We start from the raw sequence: 27,007 nt of genomic DNA on the forward strand, positions 1-27,007 counted from the left end.
GCAAGGAAAACAATCGAACTTCAAGATACAGATGACATGAAACACCAAAGCTTGAAGAGCTAATCAATCAAACATGGAAGGTTGCAACCAAAGTAGGAACAAAAAGAAGAGTGTCTATATGGTAAATGATCCATCTCACTGAAATGCACAGGTACCTAGCCATTGCATCCACCTAGTACATAGGAAAAAAAATTGAATACATAGCTCACTCCATCAAACCAAGGAAGCATGAGAAAAAACAAAAGAACCACCCTAATGAAGACAAGAATGAGGTGATAGGAAATTGGAAAAGTGGGCCAAAAGAACTGTAAGTCAAGGAACCACGATCAAGATGCACAAAAGAGTACATATGTGTGTACTGAGGTGATCAATCTTAGACACAACATGAGGCTAATGTCTCAAAAGGGAAGTTCACTAGACAAAGGAAGGTGGAAAAAAAAGGCAACACATCAACCCCCCATTGCACTTTAATCATGAGTATTTCATGTACAATATGACACAAGATATGGTGAATCCAAATAATACAATAATCTGCATGAGTGTCCTCAAATGGCACTGCTCAAATCAAAATGCAAAACAAGACAAAACTACTGAAACAAAAATATAGATGTAATATGGTACTCTACCTTAGTGCATTTGCAAGAATGCATACAAATGATATCAAAAATGATGAGAAAGGTCAAAGAGCTATTATAATAGATAGTACAACCCAAAAGAAGAAATTGCATGTCATGAAAATGATCCCCAGACCTAAAATACCCAAGATATCCACCATAGTACAATAAAGCAAAAACCATAATAAAAAGAGCTTGGAGCAAAATCTGGAATAGAAACCAACATTTCTAGAAAGAGTACTAAACAAGATTTCCAAAAATATAGTATTTTTGAAAAACAAAGTTGGGATGCTCAAGATATGCCCTTTGGAGTGAAAAATAGAGAACCTAGCTTTGACTACCCAAATAGGAAACCAACCTACATCAAAATCAAAAAATTCCTATGCCATTGTCTCCATCTTGGAACCAACTTTTTGGTGCTTTTTTTGGATCAAGAAAAGGCCTTTGTATGCTCAAGATATGACCAAAAAACCAATAGTTGTTCTAAAAGGGGACCTAAAGGCCATGTAGGGTCTATGATGTAATACTGACATCATATTGATGCCAACATTTCACTGCATTAAAATTGATGGTCAGGAGGCCATCACAACAAAAAAAAGAGTTCCATATGGTAGTGCCACATTGCATCCACATGAAAGTGGGCCCAAAAAAGTTGATGTAGCACTTGACATGTGGCAGGTGTCGAATGCTCCATGTGAGTGAGGTGTAGTGGTGGCCAAAGGGTGGAAGAGTGGTGGTCGCAGGTGGTAACATGATGGTTGTAGGCAGTAGAGGCAGTGGCATAGTGGTCCCTGCAACAATGCTTTGGTACCGGTGGTGTAGTGGAGGTCTCCATAATGGCTTGGTGGGCACGACAGAGTGCCACTTAGAAAATTAAATAATGGTGGCTAGGAATTATAAACTAGCATTGGTTTTAACAACGAGTTAGAAAAGGTAAAATTTATGCCAGAAAAGGTCTTGTGGGCCAAAAAAGTCCTATAGACCTTCTAGGAAATTTTTTTTTTCCTCCTAGATCAACATTGTCCAAAATGGACAAACTTTGTATGGAAATAGGGTTTTGACACCTTTTGGATCCATCTGTGAAGTCTGTTTGGCCTCAAGCTACTCTAAAAATTAGTGACCCTCTATTTTCTCAAGAAATACCCAAAAAACTCCAAATCTAATCTGTCAAACCCTTGTTCTCCTTTTTCTTCAAATACTAAACAAGCTACAATAGATCTAGCTCTGATACCATGAAGGATTTGATTAATACAAATCCACAAATCCCTCGAATACCTGCATGTAGAAAATCTGTCATAGAGAAGAAAAACACAAGAGGACACAAGGGTTTGCTCTAAAAATATGTAAATTATATTCTCTAAAAAATTAAAAAAAGATATTGATTATTACAAAAGATCAATCCTTATAAAAGGAGATCAAAACCCAAAAGGGTAACCTAAAAAGTTACAAGGGTAACTAAAAGGTAAAATCTATTTAATAATTACTAATTAATTATTATATAGAGAATGTAAAAGGTGCATAAAGTGAAATCTTAAGAAGAGAGAAAAGGTAACTTAATTAATGAAATTAAATTAACCTTTTTCTCTAATAATTCATTCTTTCATATTACCAAGTTAACCTATTGAGAAGAATACAAAATATAAGGCAAAAGGACATGAGTGTAAAGGAATATACATAATAAGGAATTATACAAATTGGATATTAGATCTGGATATGTGGATGATGAAGTTGAAAAGGTAGCTAGATACTTGAATGGTTTGAGGACATCAACTCAAGATGAGATTAATTATGTTAATATGGATAGGGTAAATGAAGTATATTAGCAAGCCTTGAGATATGAAGAAAGGTTAGGGAAGAAACATTATCAAATACAAAGAGGTAGAGCTTGGAGATTTCAAAGAGGTGGAGTTAGAACCTATGGAGAAGGTAGTAGATCTGGTAATGCAATGCAAGGTCAAGGAAATACCTCATTGAAAAAAGAACCTACCAGAAAAAGAGGTAATTATGCTAGAGATAGTTATATTGGTTAATCTGGGACTAGTAATTATGGCAAGAAGGAAGATAGATCCTGGGTAAGGGCACCTGTTTCAAGTGTGGAGAAGAAGGACAAAGATTTTGAATGCAATAATTTTGGTAAAAAAAATGGAGGTAGCAATAGGAATACCTTGGCTTGTGTGGAAGTTGTTGAACCACCTAATGAACCTGAGAATGGTGAGAACATAAGCATAAGAAGAATTTTAAGGAATGAGGAAACTAATGAATATCATATTTTGAGAAGAAGTTTGTTCAAGACTAGATGTAAGATCCCTAGAAAATGTTTCAAGGTAATCCCTGATAGTGGCAATTCTTTCATATCTGAGGAGTTGGTTAACAAGTTACGGTTGCAAAGATTGGGACAACCTAAACCTTATCATGTTTCTTGGATCTAGAAGGAGCATATTTTAATTTTAATTGAGAAATTCCTATTAAATCTAAAATTGGAAATTATCACATTGAAAGCTTGTGTGATATTATACCTATATATTGTCATCACATTTTTTTGGGTAGACCTTGGTAGTATGATAGACAAGCTTTGCATGATGGTAGATTGAATTAGTATAATATTTGGGTTGATGGGAAGATGCAATGTTCACGTGTAGTAGAAAATCTTGACAAGAACTAGTGTACCATAGTTAGAGTATGTTTGGTTGAAGGAAAATAGTTTATTAAAGATATGAAGGAACATAGTGTTTGTTTTGCTTTGACTCCTAGGAAGACTAACAAACAAGATGAACTAGAACATGAACTTGAGATTGAATATTTGTTGGAAAAGTTTCAAGACATTATTTTTGGTGATGTACATGATGGTTTTCCTCCTATGAGAAGAAATAATCATTGTATGGATTTAATAGAGAAGCTAGCTTTCCTAATAAAGCACCACATAGTTACCACCTAATGAAAATGTTGAATTGAATAGACAAGTTAAAGAATTATTGAGAAGGGTCTAATCAAAGAAATTTTGAGTCATTGTGAGATACTTATTGTATTAGTACCTAAGAAGAATGGGGAATGGGGAATGTGCACTAGTTCTAGAGCTATAAACAAAATCATAGTGAAGTATAGGTTTCCCTTGCCTATTATGGATGACATAATGGATTGTTTGATTGGAGAGAAGTATTTTACCAATATTGACTTAAAAAATGGCTATCATCATATCAAAATTAGAGAAGGAGATGAATGGAAAAAATATTTTAAGACTAATGAAGGTGTTTTTGAATGATTGGTTATGCCTTTTTGTTTAACTAACGCACCTAATACTTTCATGAGGCTAATGAATGAAGTTCTAAAGAGATTCTTGGATAAATTTTTTATTGTATATATTGATGACATTATGATATTCAGTAAGACTAAAGAAGAACACATTGAGCATATCATACAAGTATTGTAGACATTGAAGGTGGGGGTGGGGGGTGTGATTACTGATTAACTTGAAGAAATATGTATTCATGAAGGAGGAGATTGTATATCTTAATTTTTGCATTTCAACTAATGGTTTGAAGATGGTTCCTGAAAAGATAAAAGTTAATCTTGGTTGAATTACACCTGAGAATGTTGGAGAAGTTACATCATTTCATGGGTTTGCAAGTTTCTATAAAAAAATTATAAGGAATTTTAGTTTAGTTTGTAATGTCATGGAAAAACAATGAAAGCTGACAAAAGGGATTTTAAGTGGACACAAGGAGCACATATGATATTTAAAACATTGAAATAAAACATAGTAGAATTTCCTACACTCACTTTACCTAATTTCAGTAAATTTTTTTAAGTTGATTGTGATGCTATTGGAAGTGTCGCTAGATTTTTTTTAGTTGAGAAGGAAGATCTGTAGGTTTCTATAGTGAAAAGTTGAGTGATGCTAAGAAATGATATTCAATTAATGATCAAGAATTCTATACTATTGTTCAAGATTTGAAGAAGTAAAGAAATTACTTGATGCCTAAATATTTTGTGTTACTTACTAAGCATTAAGCTTTGTAGTATTTGTAAAGTCAAAAAAAGTTGAATCAAAGGCATATGAAGTGGGTTAAGTAATTGTAGAATTTTTCCTTTGTATTGAAACATAAAAGCAGACAATCAAATAAAGTTGTTGATGCTTTGAGAAGAAGAAGAAATTTGCTAACAAAAATGAGAGTTAAGTTACTTGATTTTTATTATTTGAAACATTTTTATGAACTTGATCCTGATTTTGCACAACCTTGGAAGGATTATAAGAAATAGTTGATGAGTGAGAGTAAGTGGTGAGATTATTTCATTCAAGAAGGCATGTTGTTCAAAGGAACTTAGTTATACATACCTAGAGGATCTATGAGAGATAATATAATGAAGGAGGAACATAGTGGAGGACTTGATGGAAATTTTTGGATTGATAAGATAGTGAAGTATATTGTCAATAGATACTTTTGGGTGCAAATTTATACGGATGTATAGAGGATGGTTAGAAGTTGCAAAATTTGTCAAACAATAAAAGGAGTTGGTTAGAATTTGAGATTGAATTCACCATTGTCTGTACATAGTAAGCCTTGGGAAGATATTAGCATGGAATTTGTTCTTGGTTCTTTTATAACTTAGAGAGGTAATGATTCTATTTTGGTAGTAGTTCATACATTTTTAAAAACAGATCATTTCATACCTTCTAGGAAGACATCTAATGTAGTACATGTGGCCAAAATTTTCTTTAAGGAGATAGTGACATTGCATGGGTTGCCTAAGACTATTGTTTTTGGAGAATACGTTGGAGGAGAATGGATACAGAGTTAAAATTCAACTCTATATTTTATCCACAAATAGATGGACAAACTAAGATAGTAAATAGAAGTCTAGGTAACTTTTCAATATGTTTAGTTGGAGATAAGCCTCATAATTGGGATTTGATTCTAGCACAAGAAGAGTTCTCATAATATATATATATATATATATATATATATAAAAGCACCAAGAAGACACCTTTTGAGATTGTGAATGTATTGAATCCTAAGAGAACTACTAAAATAAGGGATTTGAACACTGAGCTAAAGAGAAGTGTTGAAGCTAAAGAATTTGCAAATGTCATGAAAGCTTTACATGATGAAGTAACAAAGAATCTAAAGAACAGTAACCTTGGATATAAACAAACAGAAAATAAAGGGAGAAGACATAAATTTTTTAAGGTTGGATATAAAGTGATGGTTCATTTGAAGAAGAATAGATCTCTAGTTGGTGTTTATAGTAAGGTAAAGAGAAATAAGTTTGGTCCTTGTAAAATTTTGAGAAATTTTGGCAGTGGAAATACTTTTGAAGTTGAATTGCCTAGAGATATCGATATTTCACCTATATTCACCATTCTAGACAACTTTCAGTACTTTGAAGAAGATGAGGAATTAAAATAGAACCTAGGTTATCCTAAGAAGAAGGCTAACATCATTGAGAATATTTTGTATAATAAAATAAGAAAGATCACTGGAGGAAAAGACTACATGGAATACCTTGTTTAGTTGAAATATAAACTAGACAAAGATAGTTCATGGATTACACAAGATGAGTTGGATCTTTATGATTCAGGTCAGAGCATCAGGGATGCCTGATGTAGACATCAATTCTTACTTACCCTAGGTGTCTAATGTAGGAGAATCTTAGGTCAATGAGAAATCTTGCATCACCCAAAAACATTTTTTGTTTTTGTACTCTTTTTTTTCACAATGTAGTCATTGCTACCTTGATTTTTTTGCTATGCACAGTTAATATTATATTAAGGACCTAGTTTTAGTCCTTACCGTAAGAGCCCAAATGTTAATGTATCATCTTTCTCAAGTTTAATGTCATTATTTTTGGTTTTTGTTTCCTTTTGATTTCATCTTGCGAGGTGTGTTGTTTTTCATTGTGTAGTTTCAAATGATGGCATGGTGTCTTGCGCAGTTGGAAGTTGACTTCTAACTTGTGTTTGGACCTATCCTTAAGAGAGTGTGAACAATTGATTCTCATCCCTTGGGTTATGTTTTTCATCTCCAAGACTGGATCTATAATGTAATTAAATGCCTGATTGGATGAATTGTCATCCAACTGGCTATATAAGCACTTAGATTTGATGTAGGAGAGTAACATGAAGATAGATAGAAGAAAGTAAGAAGTAGTGTGATTAGCATAAGGAATCCAAGACTATGCATGAGGGTTCTGATATTGTAATTCCTTGTATAAGGATGCAACCCAGAAGGCCTCATAGCTAGACATGTTGGTTATTGTTATCTAGTCAAATCAATTAGTAAATCAATGAGTTCTATGGTATCTTTGTTGCAATTGTGTGTTGTTGTTCTATGTGTACTATTGGAAAGATGTTATTAGGTTTAAGTTGAGTTTATTCCTCTTAGATCTCCTTTCATCTCCTATGTCAATTTTGTATCTTCTTTGACAATAAATTCCTCATTTGATTTTACACCTAGACTAGATTGGGGTAAAATATGAAGAATGGTCCACACTAGAATTTTTCACCTATATATTTAAGCCCCTTCATATTGATACTATTAATGAGTAATCCAATCATTGAATCATTCTCTTCTAATGACTCATTGAACTTAAATCTAAATTTGAAACTTTTGACGATTTTGTATTATGTAAGAACCTTAATTTAACCTAGCTTCCAAAATAACCACCTTCCTTGAATGGATCATATTTGTGATCTAGCACATTATTTGGAATAAAACTACTAAAGTTTTTAGTTCTATAGTATGAACATTATTTGTCAATACACATTAGAAAAGATTCAAAACCATGTATCAAGGATTGTATATTTAAGTACATCGTCCTAGGACACTTTCTTGGGAAATTATCCTTCATTTTTATTACCTAAAAATAGGTTTTGAAGGGTCCTTAAAACCCTTTGATAAAATATAGCTAAAAATATATATCATTGTAACACATAAAGACCAACAAGACAAGAAACAAGACATGCCAACAATAGACAAAAGCCAGCTAGGAAGAAAGGCAACAAGAAAAAGGCTTAGCCATAAAGACAACATAACCCAGAATTATAAAGGTAAGAAGAGGGTACATCAACACACAACTAATCCATACACTCCAAAAGCTCAACAATCTCCTATTTGATCTTGTACATCATATCTAACACTTTTTTTTAATCTCTTTAACCTCCATGGAAATAGACTACACCTTCTTCTTAGTGCTTTCTCTGGTTCTTTTGCTAGGGACAACCTAGCTATCAATAGGTGAGTCATTGTCATGCATGAATTTGATGGTGGCTCTATCATCAATAGTATTATCTAGCTTATTAAGGATAATTTTGATGTGCTCATTTGATGCCTTCAAAATCTTGTAACTCTCATCAACAATATCATTCAAAGAAAAATCCAAACTAGAGACCCTATCTTCCAAAGCCAAGATCCTAGCTTCCAACTTATAAAGAGTAGTAATGTCTATCATAGTAACTACCTTATCATCCATGTCCCTGTAAGGTGAATTCTCCTGAACACCCACTCCAATATCCTTAGTAGCCTCCTCTTGATTTTTTACCCTACTCTTAAGAGCCCTAATCCTCAAGTTCACCTCCTTAAGCTCATGAAAAGACCATTTGATGGATCTATGAAACTCTAATATCCCATTCCTAGCAATAAGAAGAACATCTAGATTGGTTTCTCTACTAGAATCGCTTAGGATAAGCCTAGAGTGGTCAGTCATTTGGAAGAGATTTTCATCTCCATTATGCTCTACCCTAACCGCAAGATTAATTTTTGGTTTGGGAACTCCAAACTTGACCTTCCCCGAAAAAACCTCCTTCCAAGTAATGTTATCCTTAAAGTGGGGAGTCTGCATATCAAGAGAGGTGTGCTCATGAATGGGATTATCCCTAACATATGAATTAGTGGACATCAAGGAAGCCTCTTTAGCATCCATGTCCAAACCCTCTGTAACAACATGAGAGGAAGAATTCCTCTACTTCTTACTCTTCATGATAGTCACGAGAGAAGTCTTGTTCTATTTTTTTCCTTAACTTCCTAGCTCATCTTTGTCTATGTCCATATCATTCTTCTTCTCATCATATTCTTCATCAAAAGAAACTACCACCTTAGGGTTTTTACATTTCTTGCGCAAAACCTTGTTAGTTTTAAGGGGCTTCTTTGAGGTAGACCCTTTACCTTTAATCTTGGTGGTCTTCATCTCAAATCCTCACTGGCCTCAGTATCAAATAAATTCTCTTCATTGTAGGATTTAGAATCATTTGTCTCTTCCCTAGAGTCAACATTCTGATCAATAGAGATCCCCATAGAGTGAGCTTTAATATGTTCATGGATGAGGACCATGAGACTAGGGAAACAATCCTTTATTGACCCCACACACATAAACTCAATTGACATTACATTAATATATATCATGAACAATTAATCAAAGATCTCACACTTTTTCTTTCAATCTAGCTAAATCAACTTTTGGATTTGACTATCATCAAGAAAAATGAATTCTCCAACCTTTGTACACAATAAACAAGTTATAAATGTACATAGCACAATCCTCACTTACTAAGAAGTGAGCATATTTTGTAGACACCACACTAAGAATACTACAACAACTAAATTATGTCATTTATAAATCCTTTGAAAACTATAAAATAAACTCAATTCATTAATAGATTCTTAAAAGATCCGTACTCATTCATTACAAAATTTTAATCATTGAACTAATTCTATATTACGTTTATTTATTTTCTATCTCAACGTCATAACAACTAATATTGACATAATACCAAATGAATAAATTATTTTAAAAAATAGCTTTACCAAGTTCAATTATTTTAATTTTAAGTTGCCCAGTTTGAACTAAATCAATATATAAAATTTGATTAATTGTCAAATCAATCTATTTCCTACATATATATTGGGCTATCCACCTTTCCTATATTTCAAGCACAATGTGGCCTGAGTTGTAACAATTTATATTTGTATACAATTTTCTCAATCACATTTATAATGTAGACTCTCTCTTTTGTATATTTTAAAAATGAAACAACTGAATTGATGCATAGATAAGCTATGGACAAGACAGGTGTGCACTATGAAAGATAACAGATTTTCTTTCACTCAATACTTCATTCCATACGGATTTCTGATCTTTTTTATTTGACTTACAGCAACAATAATAGTGGGAGTCACAGATTTCATGAGAAGCATTTGGGGTTGCTTTGTCTTGTTGAAGATGGGATGGGTTGGTATGTGAGCTCTCATTTTCTAAGCTGTCCCACCAAACAAATTGGCACTGTCAAGTCGCTTTAGCCCATGTGCCTTCTCTTCATATTAGTTCAACTACCCGTGCCAATTCTTGTTCTTGTTCTTATATAATCTGTTACATAGCTAGCAAATATGGAGAGCTATGACGTACACTTTGTTTGATTTTGAATTAAAAGTTGTAGTCTTCATGGGTAGATTGGAGTGTTATCTCTTTATGGAAAGTTCATGTGAATGGAAAGTACTGTAAGGATTTCTTTAGATATAGTAGTGTGTTTGTGCTTTATTTTATGATGGTTATAACGTATGGAAGATGGTTTATATAAATCTAATAAAAGGTTATAGCCTTCTTGAATAGATTGGATGATCATCTTCTTTTAGGTTTACTGTTGTATGGGAGGAGGGCAGTTTGTGTAAATAGAAGTTATGATAATTTGTGTTTGAGCTTCATTTTATGAATCTCTTTAGAGTAATGGTGTGTTCCTACTTCACTTTATAATGTCAATCGGTTCTTGGATTAACTTTGATACAAAGAACGGAAGTCAGCTCATACAAACCTATAAAAAGATTATAACTAGCCGAGGTAGATTAAATGGTTATCTGCATTTAGATATAGTTTTGCATGGATGGAGGATAGTTCGTGTGAAAAAGGTTATAATGGTGTATGTTCGGATTCCACTTTATGACATCAAATATACTAGTGTGTGTTTGTACTTCATTTTATGATGGTCATCAAGCCTTGGATGCATTTTGATCTTAACAGAAATCAGCTCATTTAAACTCAATGAAAGATTAAGGCCTTCAGGGCTAGATTCGATGATCGTCTAATTTTTATTTACTTTCGCATGGATAAAGGACAACTCCTTTAATGTGTGTTTGGACTTTACTTTGTCAATTCCATTAGATTTACAAGCATGTTTTCATACTTCACTTTATTATGGTCATTTGTTCGTAGATTTACTTTGATATGAATAAAAGACAATTGATGTAGGAGCATCCTAGTGAAGTCAGCAATCCTGTATGTAGGGGTCTTTGAGCTCAAATTTGTGGAGTTATGGTTTGTGCAGCTAGGTACATGTTCGAGGCACATTAGGGTACCTTGTCCTAAGTGTGCATAGAGTTTAGAGTTATCACCTTGGTTACAGCCATTTTGGTGATTGTTCGTAGTGTATTCCTGATTTTTTGCACAGATCTTGGAAATTGTATTTGTGAGCTTCGATCCGAGGGAGTTGACATGGACCTATGTTTAAGTGCACAAACTTTAATGTGGTCTTTTCAGTTAGTTATGCATTGTAAACTTAGGGCTTTCCTAAGTATTTAGTTATTTCAAGTATTTAATGTTTGTTACAAGCCGACTTGTAGCTTGAGAGTTATTTAATGTGAGTGTTTATTTACTATAAGGGTTGCTAGACCGACTTGTGGTTTGGTTTAGTATAAGTAGAGGGTCTTGTGGAGTCTACAATCATATTATGCATTTCAACATTAAGAAGATGGAGTCGCTGAGAAGAGCGAAGTTGGCAAAGCTAGTAGCTAAGTGTGGGCTTGGGAAACAAGAAGGTTGCTTGGTGGCTTGCAAGCACAAGTTTAGATTCTTCTTAGAGTTTCAATAGATTGTCGGTCTGGGCCAGCTAGGAGTTGGATGTAAACCTTATGATTCTATTATGAAAATTGGTATTGTTGTGGATCTAAATCTCTGTGTTATTGTGTATATTCTGCTGTGTGATTAATTGATGAGAGCTAGAATATCTCGTTTAAGAATTCTCGTGCCTTGTAGTGCATCAACAACCCATGTAAATCTAATAAAATTATAAAAAATTATAGTCTTAAGAGGTAGATTAAAAGTCAGATCAAAGATGATCATTTGCATTTAGATTTACTTCGGCATGAATGGAGTTCAATAGTACTGTATGTTCGTACTTCACTTTTAAATTGTTGTCATCAGCTCTTGGATTCACTTCAGTATGAATAAAAGATAGCACATGCCAACACAAGTTATAATAGTATAATGTTCAGATTTTACTTATAATGCAAAACTAATAAGAAACATGAGAATTCACATATAACCAAACAGACTACAGAAGAATGTTTAAAAACATGCAATCAGAGCTTTAACAGCAGGGTATTAGTAAACTAAGGCGGGAAAAAGAGTATAAAACACAAAACAGCTGTGATGAGCAATTTGTAAACAAAAGTCACACAATCCAGACTTTGCCTGTGAAAGTTGAGGCAAAAGATCAAAAGATCAAGGCATTAAATTATCTTGCTTTTATAAAGGAGTTGCAATCCAAAAGAAAGCAAATAAAAACTACTTCATCTCATGGGAATCAGGGGTCATCTCCATTATATGCTATTTATTTAACATAATTGAAGGCGACCATCATCTCTTGCCAGCTTAGATTGAACTTTATGAGTAGAAGGAATATTTATTTCATGACTTACTGTTTGATGGGCACTTCTTATTTAAGAGCACATGGATTGTACAATACGGATAATATCTCCTTTAATATATCTGGTAAATGTCTTGAAAGATACTTTGTAAAGCAGCAAATGTGAGTTGAAAACTTGGTTTCTTTAAGATTTTTAATGTAAATTTAAGTATTTGTTTATGATTTGAAGGTAAACTAAGGAAAGTGTGAGCTTATGATGGCTCTTGCTTTTCGTATGTCTGTTTGAAATGATTTGGTCTAATTGAAAAAATTAGGTTATGGAAGAATCTTAGTTTTAAAAACAATTAATCATCTAAATTTTAGGAGGGCGTGCAATTATGATTGCATCACTACCATCCAACACAAGCAACACACATTTCATTTGTGGATGATGATTTTCCATCTTTTACTTTATAAAAAGTTGAGTGTTTTTGGATTCCTCTTTCAAAATTGTACCCAATTGGAATTGGGTACATTAGAAGTGGTCCCTTCTTCAAGTTGTGCAACTAGAATAACAAAACTCATGGCTTTTGGGGAACATTTTGGTAGAGTGGACTTTAATGTGGTTTTGTGTAAAATAAGGGCATGACTTTGATTTAGATTCTTGATCTCATAAGCAGTGGATTTTTTTAATGTGATTTTATTCAAAAGAAGTCATAATTTATGTTTCAAGTAGTGGATTGTATGATGATGTTCTATTTAAGTTTCATTGGTTGTATTATTCATTTGTAATGGTAAGTATTATGTTAATTTAAAATAATCTCTCTCTTTTGCCTCATTTTCAATAGTATTAGTTAATCTTTATATTAGAATAGTCTTATATATCTATCTTCACAAATGTTGAGGAGAGAGTCTTTAGATTCCTTTCTTAAAAGTGGGTATTTGTAATAATTCAATCGAAATTGGATATATTACATGTGATCTCTTCTTCCTTCTTTAACCTCAACTAAAATAACAAAAATCATAGCTTTTGGAGGGCATTTTGTTTCAATGGGTGTCAATATGAATGATTTTATAAATTAAAAATGGCATGACCTTGAGTTAGATATTTGATGTCATGAGTATGAGTTTCAATGTATAATTTAGATTTTTGATGTCACAAGGAGTTGATTTCTAGAATGATGTTTAAAATTGAGTTTCATAAGATAGACTATTAATTTCTAATGAAAAACATTGATTTAATTTGAAATAATTGTTTGTTTGATATGTTTCATCATTCTATTTATTTTAAATATTCTATTGGTCTTAAAAGTTTACCTTTTTGTGGTAGTTTTGAAGTACACTACATTATCAATTGATGAGCTTAAGGGGCTTTCTAATGAATGGTTCATAAGGCACAACACTTGGTGAAGGTTTTGCAAATGGGGTTGCAAGCTTTGGGTTTAACCATGGAGGAAACTTTGTAGTTAGGTGTGCTCAGGCTGGAGTAGTTCTGGGATGGGTGACCTCCTGGGAAGTCTTGGTGCTTCACCCTTGTGTGCATCACCTAGATCCAATGAGTGCTAAGTGTTCCATTTATTCTCATGCGAGATGGATTCATGTTGAATCACTACTCATGAAACATGGGTCAATGAGTTTGACTCAAAAATCACACAGTTAAATCATGATAGCAATATCATAGTACACTACATTTTTGTTGAAAAGTTTCTAATATTACATGATCTTCAAGTATCTTATGTATTTATTTCCTTCATTTGTCACCATGTTTTATCTATTTGTTAATGTGGACTTCTGGATTTCCTTTGTTGGATATTATTGTATTTCTTTACATGTTCATTTAGCTTTCTTAGTTGTAGTGAGTGAGCCATTACAAGGATAGATGATATCTTTCATGAGCATAACCCCTACCTATTTTTGGATACTTAGAGTTACTTTCCTAATAATTTCTATTTTTTCTCTCTTGGTTTGTATTGACTCAACAATTTTATGAGATTTTTGTTAATGTTGTTTGTGTTATGTGATATCGTGTCTTGCAATTTTATTTCTCTCATTTATTGAGTTATTGCATGTTATTAATTAGATAATTGCATATTTTTTGAATGAGTGTTTTGCTCACTATTTTATATTTTTTGTGGATTGGATTTTTGCTGAAAGGTTTTGAATACTGGAGATAAAAAAATCTTTAACTATCTTATGTATATCTTCTACTTATCTTATGTATATCTCTCTACCACATGTCTCATTATTTTATCTTTTTTTGTTAGTGTAGTCTTTTATTTTTTATTTGTTGTATATTGGTATTTCCCTACATGTTTATTTAGCTTTCTCAATTGTAGTGAGTGGAACATAAGAAAGATGGATGTCATCTTCCATGAGCAATAAACCAATAAACCTTGCCTATTTTTTATTAGTTGGATATTTTCTTCTCACTATTTATAATTTTGTCTCCCTTGACTTGTATTTACTCAATAATATCATGAGATTTGGCTAATGCATTTTGTTTTATCTTATATTTAGTCTTTCAATCATATTTCTCTCACCATATCTTGAACTCTCTTTAAGCTATTTATTAGATTATGTCATTTTTGTTGATTGAGGATTTGAGTGAGTATTCTATGCTAGATTTGTGCTCTTGATACTTGTAGCATATTATAACATTTTTCAAGTTCCATTTGGTATTTTTCGTAGTGATTATTGTTAAACTTGAATTTCCCCTTTTTTTGTCATTCATTTTAACCTTTAACACGATAGTAATATACTATGAAAAATATAGATCCTCTTAGCTTCTAATCCTTAATATCTAATCACACACTCTCTATATATAGTAAACACTTCCCCCATTCTAGACTTGCACTCTTCACCAACCTAGATATGATATTTATCCTAGTAATTCTTCATATTAAATAATCACATATCCTAATGAAATATGCTATGATGGATAGAGAATCTATATAAATATTCTTAAGAGGAAAACATAAAATCATCTCTTCAATAAATATAAATTATCCTCAACCAATTTCTATTGACTCTCAAATATTATGATAAGTCTTTATTCCTAATAAGTTAGTGCATGTCATATCTAATGTTTATCCTTGAGCTAACCATGCCTTGATTGAGATGTTCCACACTTTAATATACCTAAAAATGTGAACCAATTTTATCAACCCAATGACCACAAATGAATAAGTAATACATAATTAGGTAAAACCATGAATGAGTGTCATGGTTAAGGATAACTAGACTAGTTCGAATGAGTGTGACTCATCCATGTGGGACTTAATCAAGTCACACTCGATCGAGTACCCCTTAGCATTATAAATGACAAGTTGCACCCATTAGACCTTCATATGTGTATTGAGGGGCTAAAGGAGTAGGAGAGAGAGGGAGTAGAGGGTCATTTAATTGAGCATGACGTAGGCCCTTTTTTATTTTTAGTTATTTTTATTTTTATTTTTTGTATATAATAATAAGAAAATAGTTTTTTATTTGTACTTATTTAAATTTTTTTTTTTATTATATTAGGTAGGAAATAGAATATTAATTTTTATTTAGTAATTAATTAATAGTGTTAATTTTCACTATGCTAGCTAGGAAAAATACAAATTTTTAATACTTTAGTTTTTAAAAACATTAGGAAAACTTGAAATTTCAAACTTAAACTTATAGAATAATATGTGTGAACTTATATACATCTCTATATACAAATTCAAACTAAACCTAGTTAAAGGATGTGCTTAAAAACATTATACCTTGAGTTAAACTATGAAAAACTTAAACACTTAAACATTATCCCTTCAATTAAATTGTGACAATTTTTAACACTAAAAAACATTCAACCTCACACTCTCTCATCACTTTCTCTCTCCTCACTTGTGCTAGATCTCCATGTTGTCTCTTAGAAAAAATTTCTCTCCTTACTTTCTCTTCTTCGCTATCTCTATCCTTAATTTTTCTCTCTCCTCACTCACTTTCCTCTCTCTCATCACTCTCTCCTTACTTTCTCTCTCCTCACTTTCTCTTTCCTAAAGTTGTATCTCTCCTCACTCACTTTCCCCTCTCTCCTCACTCTCTTTGAGTTGTGTTCCTCTCTCTCGACACTCTCTCTCCTCACCATCTCTATCCTTGAAATTTTTCTTTCTCCTCTTTCACTATCATCTCCCCTCAAACTTCGTCACTCCTTATTCTCTCTCCTAAATTTCTCTTTCCTTTCTATCTCTCTTTTTACATTCTTTCCTTGCATGACCTTTCCTCACTCTCTCTCCTCAGTCTCCTTGCCATCTCTCCTCACTCTCTTTCCTCCTTTTCTCTCTCCTCATTCTCTCGTTCTCTCTCATTTCTCTCTAGGTAAATTTGAGCTCTTCAAGTACTCTCTCTTTCTTAGTCACTCCTTACACTCTCTCTCCTTTAGTTCTCTCTCCTCACTCTCTCCTCTTACTTTCTCTCTTCTCATTCTCATGTCACCAACATTTTTACTTAGATTTTAAGCACATAAATGTAAATGTTGACTTTAAATGAATGTCTTGAGGGGATATCTACATTTAATAAATGTTAAATTAAAATCATGATATTAATTTGTCTTAAGCAAATATGTTTAATTTATGTTTGTACTTAAAGTTTCTAATGTTTAATTTGTTGACCAAGTAAATTCAAGTTTCTAATGTTTAAGGTTTGTAAAGTTTAATTTTAGATGATTTGAATGTATAGTTAAGGATGTAATGTATGCATCATATATACTCATGTATTAGATTGGATACTTTAGTTTTTCTAATTTTATATCTATTCACATGTGCACAATTGCAATGTTTATCTATTTTATTGTCATATATATTTCATACTACATATATCATGGTATCTAATGGTTCAAAGCTCAATGTAGGGGCTTCTAGTTGTTGAGAATCATGTAATTCATCTAAGAGTACTCCCTAGACTAGGGAGACACATAGACAAGATGTTCTAACAATATTGCGCATCATTCTAGCTAAGCTGGAGCAGATATTGCAAAATGTCATTGTCCTTCCTAACATGGAAGGACAAAGCTTATCAGAATGAACTAGTTATGTTTATCTTTTCACTAATCCTACATCAATTTCTTCTCTAAAAAACATTAAATCAAAAACATCAATCTCTTTTTTAATTATACATAATAGACATTTTACCACAAATGAAACAAGCTTTCCTTTTACCAAGTCCTATTAACTAATTGAGTTGGCCTTGAGATTTTTTCAATTTATAATGATAATATAGGACCACATTAAGATATTACATTTACATGTTACATTACAAGTAACACTTCCCACAATGATATTAAAAAAAGTTAGCTTCCTAGGAACAACATGCTAAATAGACTTCACAACTCATCATAGAATTTGAACAACTAATTTTTCCATGTTAACCATAGCATCCCAAACATCTCTTCTACCATAATCCAAGCCCACTAAATGACCCCAGTCTCACTAAAATGATATAACACAAATACCTGGGACTATTTACCAAAATTTCCCTCCACAAAATCTTTTGCAACTCATGCAAATCATCATATTTCTTTCCATGAACACATAAATGACATCATAAAATATTCTTGAGTACTCCTCTACATGGGAATAACATAATTCTTTGACCACAAGCCTCACCAAATGAATCTTCCTCTATAACTTAGGTAGAACTCTCCATAAATTTGATATGTTGACATCAATTACAAACACTACCATGAATGCAACACATAAGCACTCAATCATCTGTATGACATAATGACAAAATCCCCTATACAAAAGTATCAAACATTCATGCTTAAAAATCTCCCCCTTTGACATTGATGGCAACATATGATGAAAAGCATCAAAGTTCCATGAATACCAAATATGTTTCTTCCTCAATTTCCTTTGCTCCCTCACTCATGTTTCTCATGAATGTACAATTCACATCTCTCATTTACAAAAAAATTGCAAAGTATTTTTCATGTTCTAATAAAAACCATAAGGTACATCTCTTTGATTGATCAATAATCAATGTATTAAACATGTTACTCTCCCCCATTCCTAAAGATGTTTTTCTCATCTCTCCCTCATTGATATCAATGAGAAAGGTTCCATTATGAAAATTATCAAAGTCCAATCATCCCCAAAGCAATTTATGAAAGCTCAAAAAATTTTCCAAAGACATTATTGAATACCATTACCAATAGTCCTCAATGACTCATCTCAAACACAGATACTCCCCTATAGGAGAAACATCAAGCATCTAGTCTAGACAAAAGAATAGTTCTCTTATTCATACTAGAATAATGCACTCTTTGAATCAAAAACTCTAAACAAGGTTGGGACATGGTCCCAAGAATACCTCTGAAGTACTCAAATGAAACCTTAGCCAAAAGTTTTGTAGATATGTCTTCTATATGCTCCTTTGTGCTAACATACTCCAAACTAATTTCCTTCTCTTCTACACTTTTCTCTCAAAAAGTGATACTTAATTGAAATGTGATTTTTCTTTTAATGTAATATTAGATTCTTTGACATGCTAACTATACTTTTATTATCACAATGTATGATAATATGCTCAGTAAACTCAATTCCAATATCCTTCAACATTTTCTTCATCCAAATTATCATATTACAATTATTTATCACTGCTACATATTGTTTCTCTACTATACTTTATGAAATGTAATCTAATTTCTTTCTTATCTAAGCAACTAATCTTCCTCCTAAGAAAAATGCTCCACCATTGGTGCTCTTTTTGGCATCTGCACTTCCTACCCAATCAACATAAATATATGTGCGTAATGTGAAATCATGTGATCTATCATAACAAAAGCCATAATATAAAGTTCCTTTCAAGTATCCAAAAATTCTTTAGGTTCTACTTGAAATATCCCCAAAATTATAAATATTTTAGCTATATCAAGTCTAGTGTGTGTTGAATATTGCTATCCTCCAATAGTAGATTTCTATCTTGTTTGTAATGCACTAGAGGATTCATCTTTGCTTGATAACTTACATCCAGTCACCATAGGTGTTCTAGTACATTTACAATTTTCTAATCCAAGTCTTTTCAATAAATCACTAAGATACTTAGCTCATGATATAAAAATGCTATCTTTATTGTGAACAATCTATGATCCCAAGAAGTATTTCATCTCACCAATCATACTCATCTCAAATTATTTATTCATCTCTTCTAAACATATATTTCTAGCTTCATCATTGCCTCCAAAAATGATGTCATCAAAAAATACTGCAATAATGATAAAACCATCTTCATTCCTTCTCAAATACAAATTATGTAGAAGTTTTTGTACAAAATAGATGTAAAACCCAACTTCACAGAAGCCACAACTATCACCTACAAGAAAATAACCTGTTACATGGAAGAATGAAGAAAAGAAGAGAAGAGTGGCTCTCAAAATGAAAATTGTAGTCAAGAAAGGGAAAAAATGAAAAAAAAAAAGTTACAAAATGCAAGGGGATCAATCAATTATAAAAAAGAGATCAACTATTCTCAAAATGGAAACCCTAAAGAAACCCAAAAGAGATAATGTGACATATAATAAAAGAAAACAAATATGATATGTCACATTCATGAAGAGACAAAAGTTAAAACTCCAATAGTGAAATATTAAGAGTAAGTAAATGATAATAAACCTTTTACTCTAACACCCCCCCTTAAGATGAGTGACAATGCAACTACAAACAAAGTAAACTACATTGCAAAAGGAAATTTGGGTCCCAAAAACAAGGCCTAGTTAGGTATACAATCACAACCAAATCTCTATAAAGTGGAGAAATAGAAAAAACCACATGGGAAAAACTCTAATCCAAAAAGAGATGAGAAAACATCCTAAAAAACATAAAAGGAAGGAAGGCATCACTAGGACCTCCAAGGGACAACTTCCTTCACTCCAAGCATGGTGCACAACTAAAGATAGCACAGTGATGCAAAATATTTAATGAAGATGTTGGCAACTTACGCTTCTATAGGAATGTAGTCCAAGAGGAGAACACCACCCTGAATCAACTTCTGAATGAAGTGCATGTGGATCTTGATATGCTTAGTACATTGATGCTCCACTAGATTGCAAGAAATATGTATGGCAATTTGATTGTCACACCAAAGAAGAGTGGGACTATCAGGAGGAAACCCAAACTCAATCATCAACTGTCAAATCCAAAAGATCTCCTACCTAGCTAACACGATTTCTTGGTACTCAGCCTTTGTAGATAATAATGCAATAACAGACTGCTTATTACAAGACCACATGATAGGACTAGAGCCAAGATAGAAAAAAAATTCCAGAAGTAGACTTCCTATCATTAGCGTCACCAACCCAAATCTTAGTCAACAAAGACATCATGTGTGGGGATCTTGTAGTGTAGTGAATGTGAAAATGTGTAGTACCCTAAATGTACCTAAAGATACATTTGGTAACTTTCCAATGGATCTCATGAGGATCATGGGAAAACTAAGAAACAAGACCAATGGCAAAGGAGAGATTAGGACAAGTATGTGTTAGCTATAACAAACTACCAACTAACTATTGATATAAAGTGAGGATCATGGGAAAACTAAGAAACAAGACCAATGGCAAAGGAGAGATTAGGACAAGTATGTGTTAGCTATAACAAACTACCAACTAACTATTGATATAAAGTGGGACCCGCTGAAGCCATAGGACAAGTGGTAGACAAGACAACACCTGACTAAAATGGTGGAGGTAGGCTTGCAATCAAGCATGCTGAAGCATCAGATCATATCAAGAGCATACTTCTACTTATAGATAGAAATACCATCGAAAGTTTAAGTAACTTGTAGTGCAGAAGATCAAGATTTGTAATCTTAAACTACTCTATCAATGCTCTCTGAATACTCTGAATCATGGAGGATGAGCTACTAGTAATGGTAAGATCATCAACATAGAGAAAAAGTATCACAATATCAACTCCCAGACATTGAATGTACATTGTATGATCAAAATGAAAATGTGTGAAGTTTGTACAAAGTAGGAATGAGTCCATATTCTCATACCAAGCTTGAGGGGCTTGTTTGAGACCATACAATGAATATCAAAGCCTACAAACTAATGAATATTCCTGCACAAATCCCTGAGGATGCTCCATATAGATCTCCTCATGAAGATCACCATGAAAGAATGCACTCTTCATATCCATTTGAAAGATTGGTCATCCCTATGAAGCTACTAGTGAAAGGACAAAGTGAATAGAGTTCATCTTGGCAATGGACACAAAAATCATAGAGTAATCAATACCCTCAACCTGAAATAATCCATTTGCAATAAGGCATGCCTTGTACTTATCAATAGAGCCATCTACAACATACTTGGTATAGTACAACCACTTGCACTGAACCAACTTTCTTCCTTTTGGAAGAGGAAAAGGATCCCATGTGTGATACTTCATCAAAGAAGAATACTCCTCATCCATAGCCAAATCCCACTCTAGATGTCTAGTCACCTTTAAAATATTTGTGGATCTGTGGAAATAATATGACTTAGAAGACTACAACCAAATGTCTAAGCTCAAGTATGATAGGTATCTTTAGGATCTCCTTCCAAAGGACCAACTGACTCAATTGTAACATGGGCCTACCTGGGAAAAGGTGGAGCAACTGGTGGTGGTAGAGGAGGTGGATGTGGTGGATCATCATCTACATCATCATCAGAAGATGGAACATCTTCAAGAGATGAAGAGGAAGGAGTAAGCAATGAGGAGGAATCCAAGGAAGGAGAATCAAGAAGAGGAAAGTGCTCATCAAATTGGACATCTCATCAAAACAAGACCTCTCTAGACTTAGGATCAAACAACCTATATGCCTTCACATCCTCATAGTAGCCAACAAAGATGAGTGGTTGACTCTTCTTCTCCATAGATTTTCTCTGAGCATCAAGAATAAAAGTCCAAGATTTACTACCAAAAACTTGAAATATGCAAACATCAGGCTTGGCATGAGACCAAGCCTCCTGAGGAGTCATTTGTCATAATGCTTTGTGGGGCATCAGATTTTGATTGTAGTTGGCACAGTTGATTGTTTTAGCCCAAAATGAAAACTACATATCTCGTGACTGGATCAGGCAATTTTCCATCTCCCGTAAGGTTCTTTCTTTCTCTCAAAAACACCATTATGCTGAGGCGTGTGTGGAACTGAAAGCTAATGTACTAAACCATGCTCAATGCAAAAATCTCTAAATGCTCAATTCACATACTCCCCCCATTATCTGTGCATATCCATCTAGAAAGAAAGACCAAATTGCTACTCCACAAAAGTCTCGAAGATTCAAAAGAAAGCAAAGACATCATATTTGTACTTAAGAAAGTACACCCATGTGTGTCTCAAGAAGTCATCAATGAATGTGAGTACATAGAGGGCCCCTAAAAAAGAGGGATTTGGAAAGGATATTAGATCACTATGAACCAACTCAAAGGGTGCCTTAGCACAAATGGCTATTCTTGAAGGAAAGGGATCTCAATGACACATCCACAAAAAACACCATTAGTGCAAGAGATATGTGGTAGCCCAAAAATAAATGCATGTGTACTCATCTATTGTAAATAGAGATAGTTGAAATGTCCAAAATGTTCATGCCAAAGCTTTCTCATAGAGTCTACATGTGCAACAAGAGAAGAACCCACATGTTCTAAACTCTCAAAGCCATCAAATTGGTATAAGTAAGACTAAGGATCCACATTTCTAGTAGTAATAATTGAATCAAGATCAAGTAGATCTTGAATAATCACATCATGTGGTGAGAACTCTATTGTCTTACCAGAGCTACAAAGGAAAATTTGACAAACTGAAAGAAGGTTCATATAAATGTCAGGAACTTGAAGAACATCCTAAAGAGAACCACCATCCAATAAAACTAAACTTGAACTGAGAATCAGGAACTATGTAGAGTCACCAACTATAATATGTTATGTGGCACTATGAACAAGTGTGGTGACCAAATCCTTTGAATGATTCATATGGTGCGAAGCACCAGAATCAATGATCCAAGATGATCCCAAAGACAAAGCTCGTGCATGAAGAGCATGAACCTTCCCTTAGATTAGGAAGGTGGATGAGGAGAGGAGATGTGATGTTGCTACAAGGTGTCCTCTAAAGCCTCTAGCCATTTCCAACACCTAGAAGCTGGATGTCCTTCAATGCCACAAAAATTGCAAGGATCACTTATGGACTTCTTAGTCTTGGACAAAGATTCACTAGACTTAGAAGAATTAACCTGCTTAGGGTTGGATTTTGGTTTGGATGGAGATTATGTAGATGGGTTGGAGGGATGGTCATGACAAACTGAATCTCTTTTGGGCTTCAGTGGCTACTTCTTCTTCACTATAGATGACTGTGCAACAAATGTTGTGGTCTTTGATCTTGATAGAGAATCCATTTGGGAAAGCTTGGCTTGTTCTCTAGTCAAAATATCACAAAAGTCCTCAAATGTCAGCATGGTGAAATGAGTACCCAATACATCCATCGTGGAGTGAAAAGTAGAGGAGAAAATCTGAAAGTTTCCTTGAAGCTTAGACAGGATTAAGAAAACACACTCTTTATCTGTCTTTGTCTTGCCACAACCCTATAACAATGATCTCTATTACTTGAATTTCATTAGCAAGTCCTCAACGGTGGGGAAAGAATAAGGTACATGTGATGTATGCTCTACCTCAAGTTGAAGTGCCCTAAACTCACTAACTATACCAAAAAAGGTCTTGTACTTGAGCCACATTTCCCAAGCAGTAGTATACTCATCAAGGTGAAACTATAATATATCTACAATACTAAGAGAGATAAGAACCATGGCCTCATCCATCTTATTTCTATGCTGAAATCTCTAAAATGGACTCTAAAATAGAGGTTGATTCTTATCCAAAAAAGACCACAAACCCTTGGAATGAAGTGACCATGTCATGGAAACTACCCAAATTTGATAGTTATGTGGATTTAGAGGAGCTAGACAAGAAGAGGTCTCGACCATTTTTTTAGAGAAGGCATTTGGGTTTTGAAAGATATATGTTGCACTGAAGTAAATGATAGAAACAACTTATTGAAAAACACCCCCCACAATATAAGAAACCAAACCCCAACAACTAAAAGCAATGCATATACAATGAGGAGAGAAAAAATCTGCAGATGAGTGACATATGTACCTTTGAAAACTTCTGATGAAGATGATAGTAGATCTAGATAGAGAATTGCAAGATCTTTCCAATGTCTTTTCGTTGGCTGAAAATAGAGCTTGAACACAAAAGATATGGCCCCCAGAGTGTAAAAATGAAGTTTCACTTTTGATAGTGAAAATGGGTACATAAACAACATCAAAATTTGATTAAACCTACACTATTAGATGGGGCTCAAAACCAACTTTCCAATGATATTTTGTTGTCTCAAAATGGAGTTCGTATGGTCAAGTTATGAACAAAAACCTGAACACTACTCCTTATGGCCTAGAAAAGACACCCAAAAAGCTTATGCAGTACTGACGTTAGCACTTCACAACATTAAATTTGATGGACATATGGTTATCACAGGAAAGAAAGGACCTACTGACATGGCAAGTGACTGGCCACTGATGTGGTGGCCACATGTTAGGATAACATGGCAAGGACTAGATAGGGGCCACATGGTAGTGCTAACATGGTTGGGACTCAACACGCAGGTACCACATAGTAGTAGGTGAGTGGGCAACTACTACAGGTGGTAGTGGGACCGCACAGAGGCACTATTGTTGGTGAGTATGCTATCGACGATAGTTGGGTGGTAGTAGGGCCACAAAGAGAAGGTGTTTGGTTGTGATGGATGGTAGGTGGGCCACTACCTGTTGGGCAATGTGGTGTTAGCCATAGGCTATGCCCACGCTGAGGCTAGGTTGTAGTCTAGCCAACCATAGGATGCCACATGGAGCCTTGCAGGTGGCCCATTTGATATTTTTATTTATTTTTATTTTTATTTTTTTCTCTCAAGCTTCCTCATGAAGCATGTCAGAGGTGAGGAAAACCAATAGTGACCAAAAGAGATGAATTTTATATGGAAATAGGCATTTTTGGGTGATATGAATCCAACGGTGAGGTTTTTTTGGGCTCAAAGTGCTCTAAAAATTTAAACCCCCCACCTAAATCCACAAAAATATGCAAACTAAGAAGGAAGAAAAAGGCCTCGAATGACAATTTTGTCCAAAATGGACAAATTTTATATTAAAATGGGGGGTTTTTAGGCTCTGAATCCAATGGTGAGGCCTGTTTGCATTCTAAGTGTGCCAAAAAAAAAAAAAAAACCCTTCAAAACCTAGAAAAAGGGTATCTAGAACCCTTCAATCTGAAAGCTTCAAAAATAACTATCAAACACAAATAGGAAGCTCCAAGAAGAGCCCTAATATCATGTAGAAGTTGGTCTACAAAATAGATGTAAAACCCAGCTTCACAGAAGCCACAACAATCACCTACAAGAAAATAACTTGTTATATGGAAGAATGAATCAAAGAAGAGAAGACTGGCTACCAAGATGAAAATTGTATTCAAGAGAGGAAAAAAATGAAAAATAGTGTTACAAAATATAAGAGAATCAATCCTTATAAAAGGAGATCAACCATTCTCAAAAGGGAAACCCTAAAGAAACCCTAAAGAGATGATCTAACATTTAACAAAAGAAAAAAATATTAAATGTCACATTCATGAAGAAACAAAAGTCAAAACCCTAATGGTGAAATCTTAAGAGTAAGTAAAAGATAATAAACCTTTTATTCTAACAAATTATTGTTCTCATTTCCTTTCACAAATCCCAAATCGATCAATTTTTTGTCCAACCTCACATACCAAGCTTTAGGTGCTTATTTTAGTCCATATAATACTTTCTTCAGTCTGCAAACCATATCATTTACATTATCAAAGGAAAGCCATCATATTGGTTAATCTATACCTACTCTTCAAGTTCCCCACTTAGAAAAGATAATTTAATATCCATCTAACAAACTTTGAAGCTCTTGTTAGCCGTATATGTGAAAAATGCTCTAACTACCTCTAATCTAGAAATAGGTGCAAAAGTTTCCATAAAATCAATTCCTTCTTGTTGTGAATAACCTTTGTAAACTAGCATTTCTTTATTTCTTACTACCTCATCTTGTTCATTCATTTTGTTTCTAAATACCCCCTTAGTTCCAATAACATTCTTATCTTTAGGTCTATGAAGCAATTCCCAACATTTTTGTTTTATATTTGCTCAAGTTCTTTCATAGTTTTACCCAAAAGTCATCTTTACAAGATTGATCAACACTTTTAGGTTCAACTTGAGATATCAAACTGTTGAAAAGAGATTGTATGAAGTGTGAAACCTATCATGGAACAATCATTATTTTATTAATGATGTCAAACCTGCTATTTGTTAGTGAAACAACTTAAACTTGCTACTTTCTAGTGAGACAACTCAAACCTACTACTTGTTGGTGAGACAACTTCTTTTTGGTTTGAATATTATCATTTGTTTAATTGGTGAAGAGGATTTCAAAAGATAAGATAACAAGAGAACTTAGAGAAAGGTTGAGTTATTTGGTGTATGAAAGGAGCACTAAGACCAAGTAAGACATTGATCTTATTATGTATTGTTGATCCACTTAAGGATAAAGTAAATAGTTACTTAATTAAAGCCTAGAGGAAGAGTTTTCATAAAAAGTGTCTACCAAGCCTAGCTGAGAAAACAATAAAAGCTCAAAAAGGCCAAGAAAAATTCATTCTGTGTCAAGCGTTAGAAAAATATAGTAAGTGTCAAGAATCAAGTAAATAGCAGTGGTGAT

The sequence above is a fragment of the Cupressus sempervirens genome, chromosome 1 (assembly GCF_028749045.1).
Source record: "Cupressus sempervirens isolate cs-2001-9-10 chromosome 1, ASM2874904v1, whole genome shotgun sequence".
Lineage (NCBI taxonomy): Eukaryota > Viridiplantae > Streptophyta > Pinopsida > Cupressales > Cupressaceae > Cupressus > Cupressus sempervirens.